Source organism: Phacochoerus africanus, chromosome 8 (assembly GCF_016906955.1).
Source record: "Phacochoerus africanus isolate WHEZ1 chromosome 8, ROS_Pafr_v1, whole genome shotgun sequence".
Lineage (NCBI taxonomy): Eukaryota > Metazoa > Chordata > Mammalia > Artiodactyla > Suidae > Phacochoerus > Phacochoerus africanus.
In genome coordinates, this window is record NC_062551.1 from 16208821 (window position 1) to 16216097 (window position 7277).

The 7277-nt window shown below is 44.2% G+C and overlaps 1 non-coding gene across 1 annotated transcript; it reads right to left on the reverse strand.

The window, feature by feature from the left end:
• Nucleotides 1-956: 956 nt before the first annotated feature.
• On the reverse strand, nt 957-1063 carry LOC125134705 (U6 spliceosomal RNA). Its single transcript, XR_007136719.1, has one exon. It is a non-coding gene; the product is annotated as a U6 spliceosomal RNA (small nuclear RNA).
• Nucleotides 1064-7277: the final 6214 nt, after the last annotated feature.

Sequence of the window (7277 nt, forward strand, 5' to 3'; positions counted from 1 at the left end):
TCCAGATTTCCTTCTCCTGTTGTACTCACAGTCTCACGGAAATGCTCTGAAGTTTAGCAGAGACCTGCTAAGAGACCGTCCATGCATATCAGCTGGAATGATCTTATGCTATGACACCAAAGCAGGCCTCTGCGTCAGGCCTGGCTCCGACACCCCCCTCACTAGGAGCCATGGGGGTTCAGATGGCTTTTCTTCTAGTTAAGCCTTCACCACATGCAGCCCTGACCGAGACCAATCAGCCTTCTCCTTCTGCTGAGGTGCAATTTTACACAGTAGGTGACATTAACTCGGTAGCCGAGACTCCACGTGAGGCCACGGCAACCATGGGGTCCCAGCAGATGACAGGAGGCAGCGGGTTGTATGATCCTGTAAATTATTTCCCCATAGTAACAGCCAGATTACACACTTTAATATGCATGCGGCCTCAGAGAGCCCTCTTCCTGGCTGAACCGGGGTGATAATACACATTTTGTGTCCAGAAATCCACTCTGAGCTGTGCCGCGTTGGAATACTCAGCGTTTCCTAAAGGCTTCCAACCGACCCCGCTCGCTGGCCTCTTCTGTGGACCTAAGGGAGGAGCACATCCTCCTCGGCCTCCCGTTTCTCTAGTTTTATATCCACACTCGAGACAGAATCAACACCCTGCTCACTGTTACCAAGCCTCTTGTTCTGATAGCCGCCTACAGCTATTTTTCCCCTTGAGATGGGCAACCTGATTTGGGTGTTCTTTTTTTAAGGGGAAAAGAGTAACATTATATCGGTAAAGAGAATGGGGGAATAAAATAGAAAAACAAGGTGAGGTGGAGGATGTGGAATGGGTATCATACATGTGACAGATCCCAGGTTTATGGGCTGAAGGCCATATTCCTATCAGTTCAATACAAAATACCCCTCCCCCTGCAAGGACTCCTAGACCTTCTTTCTTTTTTTAAAAAAATTTTTATTATAGTTGATTTAAAAATATGGAAGTCTTCACAAATTTGCATGCCATTCTTGCCCAGGGGCCGTGCTAATCTTTTCTGTCTCGTTCCAATTTTAGTATATGTGCTGCCAAATCAAGCACTAGAACTTCTTAAACCAGTCTGTGCATACCCTGGCATCAGACACAACAGAATAATGGCAGAGAAGAAGCATGGTAGTCAAGCTTGGCTATTTTTTTACTTGTGCGACTACAGATGAGTTTTTACCCTAAATCTCAGCCAGCCCATCAATAAAACAGAAAAATTACCATGAGCTTAAAAATCTTGTGATTAGATTAGTACCTAGACATTACGGATGCTCAATAAATGTGAGAACAGAGGCAAGGAGGCAAGGATAACACAGGTGGTCCTTCTAAAAATGACTAAAAAGGAGAATGTGGTTTGACTGTAGAGTGACTTCCCCCAAATGCCTGCTGATACATTTAGCTAACCCATCCCAAGCCACATGGCTTGCTCAGAAGGTCTTATTCAGGCTCACAGAGGAGCTATGAAATTCATTCTGCCTCTAATATGCTGCATTTCTTTGCTGAGGCCTCAAGTCTTCCCTCTGTGAATTGGGTAAGATGGACTGTGTGGAAACATTAAGCTCTGGTTTAATTCTAAGTGCTCTGGAGCAAACGTCTATATTTTAGGGAAAGAAGTTCAGTCAGTTAGCGAGGGCTATTTTGTTGTTCTCCTTCATACATGGTAACAAAAAAAGGGGGAAGGGGACGCATATTCTAGGGGGAAAGACCTGCATCGTCTACCGCAGACTATTCTGTGCAGCTGAAAAGTTATCATACGTCAAATGCCGACATGCAGCTCCTCAGGATTGTCATTACACATATGTGAGTTAGGCCTGAGCCCGGCATAAAAACAAGGCTTTCATTTTATCACATGGAACCAGTTAGGGGAAATAGCGTGAGCTGAACTTTGGACAACCCTGAATCATACTCAATTTATTCCCCATCATCCGACAAGTCATCATCAGAAACAGGCAAAACACAGTCTAGGGAGGATAGCACACACTGGAAACATCCAGATGCAGTGGTATGTTATTGTCCAGACATGAATGAAAAGTGTGGCTTAGGGAGACTTAGGCCTTAAATGGCAAAAATAGAAGCAGTGCATCTTTCTCCTCCTTTGGCCAAGGAGGCTGTGTGTCTTGGACACGCCTCCCAAAATAAGAACTGTGCTGAGGCTCTGCTATGTCTCTTGAATAAATCCAGGGAAAACATATCCCTGAATATGAAAAGGCTCAGATACGAACACTCAAGGCACGTTTTAGACTCTTTGATGGATGGTGCCAATGCATCGAATCAATTCCAAGTGCAGTTTCATGGAGAAATACATGTTCACATACAGCTGATAATAATTAATTAGATATTTTCAAGGTCTTCTCTGGCTTAGTTGCTTTGACTTTGACCTTGATTCTCACGCATACAAGTTGGTCTTAATGGTAGCTACTAGAATGGAATGTTTTCCTGTTTGGGCTTTGTCAATTCTGTTCCAATTTAAAATGCCCTTTCTCCTCTTCTGTCTGCAGAACTCCTACATGTCCATAAAAACCCAGATCCCTCTGGTTTTGTAAATGGCATGACCACACTACCATCCACCTGGTTCCTATCTGGTATTCACTGTGCTCCCCTCCCCATCTATCCAGCAGTCATTTAGAGTGAGTCACCCTGCCCTGTCCTGTGTGTTCTGGGCTCTGACTACCTCTCCTGCTTTATTTCTTTCCACTCCCGCCACCATCTAGACTGTCTCGCAGCTTTTCCCTTTCTGAAGTGTGCCCAATGCACTTCTTTGAGATTTTTCTACCAGCTGCCCCCTCCCTGGAGTGCTGTTTCCTATGAGCATGGCATGACTTCCTTCTTGCCTTCTGATATTGGCTCTAATATCACCTTTTCTAAGAAGACATTCTTTTTTTTTCCTTGACTTTTTAGGGCTGTATGAGTCTAGGGGTCGGAGCTGCAGCTGCTGGCCTATGCCACAGCTACAGTAATGCCGGATCTGAGCTGCATCTGCCACCTACACCACAGCTCACAGCAATGCCGGATCCTTAACCCACTGAGCGAGACCAGGGATTGAACCCACGTCCTCATGGATACTAATCAGGTTCGTTACTGCTGAGCCACACTGGGAACTCCCTCATAGAAAACATTCTTGAATAGCAATTCTAAAATCACCCTCTAGCCACTTGCTGCTAGGGTTTGAATTCTTCTCTTGGCATTTACCATTACCTGCTGTTTTCCTTGTTGGTATGTTTGCTGTCCATTTTCCTCCACTAGAGTATAAGCTGCATAAGAATGAGGACTGTATTGTTTGCTGCTCAACTCCCAGCAGCTGGACAGTAAATGGTTGATAAATTTGTGCTGAATTAATGCCCCACCTGACTGCCATGTAATTTATTACCTGTATTCTGTCTTCCCATCATTTTCATACAGACCACAATGAGGCCAACCATCATATGGGATTCTGGTTATCTGAGGTCTCATCTAAACTGCGAAATCTGAAGGGTGGTGACTCCATTTTGCTCCCCTTGGACTATTTAAGGTAGGGAGCCTCACCCAGAGGCACCATGTACCAATGTGTAGGTCAAGTTCTAGACAATTCCAAGGGCAGCGATGTGCATTATGATGATGTACATGGCAGTCTATGGAGCTGGGCAGTAGCCAAGCTCAGCAAGTGTAAATGGCCACTCAGATTTCTCTTTACCAGGTAGCAAAATCAGGTTGACTTCGTCCTTTCCTCCATTTCTTCCTCTAGGAAGAAATTCGGGACCCAGTATACTTGCCCTGGATAGCTTCTCCCTGAGTCTGTACCTGAGGATTTAGAAAGGCCCTTGGAGGTAGACCTCAGTGGGATCTAGTTCAAGTTCAACTCACACACACCCCTTTCACATCTTCTCCACCACCATTTATTTCATCAATTACTATAATGACCAGGTATGCACAAACACCTTTGACCAGATTCTTGAAAGCGATGCCAGATGGCACTCTGCCTTGGGATATGTATCATAACTTCAGCATTTGCTTTATGTTTCTCTGATGCTGTAAAATGATACCTATAGGAACCTGCTCAATATTCAGGTAGGGCCACCTCAAAATTGGCCAACCGAGTTGAACGTTAAGGGGGAATTTCTTCTGCCTTTTACAACCTAGGGAGACCACTTAGACTCATCTCAAAAAGTTCCTCAGGAGGTCCAGGTTGGATTAAGCACCTACTGCTGATTGCAGAGGCCAGCTCGACAATCACCCTTGAAGTGGGTTTCCCTTATTCTATGTATCTTTCCTAGAGCCCAGTCATTTCTACTCCTTGAGGTCATTTCTAAGGAACCCTCTTGGTCTTTCTGGGGAACCCAAGCTGATGCCGTTGTTATGAGGAGGGTGATGACAATGACATGTAGTAGCAGCACAATTTCTAAGCATCTGACCGTTGGTATGGTGGAAGGAGGGGTGAATAGAAGGCAAACCATGAGACTGGGTGGTATTTGTGACATTTGCATGGCATTGGGAAATGGTAATTACAAATACTATTGTTTGACTTTAGTTAAATGTTTTGAAAAACTTCAAAAAAGATAAAATCAGATTAAACAACTATAAACCCTAGGCAGCTACACAACCCAGGGGTCATTATGGCTGCATTTAAAGACCCTCACCTTCCATGGAAGTCACATTACAGCCAGAGCTGAAATTCAGGTCAAAGATACCATTTTGAGGGTAGAAGAACTACAAAGGAGATTAAATACATAGACTCAACAGGTCTCCTATGCCCAGATCAGAACTCTGATAGAAAAAGAATTGAACCTCAAATGCAATAATTCTGGTGGATCTTGAATTTCTGGGCTCTCCTGAACATTTAAAGTTGGCAAAGACAGCCCCATCCTCTTTGCTGGAATAGAAGAGTCTCCCCTCAGCTAGACTCACCCACAAAGATCTCTCCTGAAGCAGGTTCTTTTTAAGATCATGCTTCTGGTCCTTGGGATTCACTCCTGCCACCCTTTATTGCCTGATGACCAGGGTTCGATCACAGGAGAACCCAAATGGGGGAAAATAAAGTACCTGTCCCAAAACGAAGTGGCTTACCCACTGAAGGAACAGTAGGACATGACACAATTATGGTGGAACATGGAGCATCCACAACAATGGATGTGAAGAATATTGGAACAGGAGGGTTGGAAAATAATGCAGATCAAGGAATAATTTAATGAAATAAGACTCTATTATGCTCTGGTGAAGATACCTGGAGGCAGTCTTAATACCAGCTTGGGTTGATTCCTAAAAGCTTGGAAATGGTCATGGCCTATAGGAAATGGGATAGAGAAGTACAGACACTTGGCAGTATATTCAGGAAAGGGTCAGAAAGATTAAGAGGTAGTAATGTTAGAACAGACTAATTATCTAAGACTTCAGAACCCACTCCCTGACTCTACCCTGGGAAGACCTACGGGACATTCCCTTCACTGAATCAGTTAAGAACACCCTACTGAGAGGGACACTGCCACCTCTAGGAGACTCATTGGTGACTGTTCTCTATAGGTCATGGTGGTCAAAAGGAAATGCAAATGAGTCTTATAGGATTCGTGAATGGCAGAGGTCGGAAAGTGGTACTTAACCATTCAAGGCAAGATGGCTATAATTACTGGGTTCTTTTCTTTTTTGGGGGGCTGTACCTGCAGCATGTGGAAGTTCCCAGGCTAGGAGTCAAACTGGAGCTGCAGTAGCTGCTGGTCTACACCACAGCTCACGGCAACTCCGGATCCTTAATCCACTGAGCAAGGTCAGAGACCAAACCCTCATCCTCATCGATACTAGTTGAGTTGTTATGGCTGAGCCATAATGGGAACTCTGGCTATAATTATTGAAACAGCAAAACTGAGCTGGTAATCGGAGATCTGTGGAGAAGGGTAAAAATCATATTTTTCTGATGGGTAAGATAGATGGACATCTCTTTAAAAAGCAGTCCCTGTTGTGCAGTTGAGCCTTGGTAGGGCTGAGACTCTGACCACGGGGCCCTAAGTCACTCTGTGCCTGGAGCTGCCCTTCATGGGCTGGTTATTATTAGGTCAACTGAGTCATGAGGTTGGATAGTGTACTTCCCATCATGGTGCAGCAGAAATGAATCCAACTAGGAACCATGAGGTTGTTGGTTTGATCCTTGGCCTCACTCAGTGGGTTAAGGATCTGGCGTTGCCTTGAACTGTGGTATAGGTCACAGATGAGGCTCAGATCTGGTGTTGCTGTGGTTGTGGCATAGGCCAGAGCTATAGCTCTGATGAGATCCTTAGCCTGGGGGAAAAAAACCAAAAAAGTTTGGATTGGCAGACTCACATACCATCAGCAGTGGAATTGGTAGGTATATTTAAGATCAGACCTGGAGATATCCAGAGTTACATGAACAGATGGCCAGTGTGTCCATGTCAACCCAACCTGTTGCTGTGGCACCTCCTTAAGCCCTCATCATATGCTTCATGGTAGGGGGATTCCTCTATGGCTAAATGATGGTGGAGGGAAAAGCCTGGATTGGTTCATAGACAGGCTGCACAATATGACAGTGTGAACCATAAATAATCTAATAGCTTCACTTGAGGGTAGCCCAGGAGACAGGGGTGGCAGGTAATTCTTCCATATGACAGAGCCCTGAGGAGCTCAGCTGGTCATTGATTTGGGGTGAACTTGAAATGTGTGAGAGCAGACACACAAAAACTCGTGAACAGTAGCAAATACCTGGTTAGTCAGGAGCTTGGAAGACCAGAGTACTGAAAACAAAGCGGTCTAACAAAAGAGCATATGGATGTACCCATGAGAGGGAGCATGAAGCGTCTGGATCTTCCACTCATGCCGACAACAGGGGAGGAAATGAGTGAGCAGGAGGATTTACTCTGCAGATTATCAACCATTTTCTGCCCTCGGCCATGCCAGGTTCTGCAGAATCAGGCTGTGTTGACTTGGAAGGGAAGGTTTCACAGAAGAAGTGATATTTTAGACATAACAAAGGATGAACCTGTATTTGGTAGGTGACTACCACTCTTGTTACTATGACTGACCACCACTTATTGATGGCACATGATGGGCCCAATACTATGCTAAGACTTTTGTGCTTATTTTCAAATTTATTCTTCACAATAACTTTATAAATTATGTCCTATCACTATTAATTACTATTTTGTATATGAATTAAATATCCTGAATTATGATGATTATTTTATATTTTTACTAATAATACTAGCAACATTGGTTAAAAGCAAACTTTGCAGCTGTCATCTCATTTAATCCACAATAACCCCATGAGACAGGTATCATTATCACTGTTTTA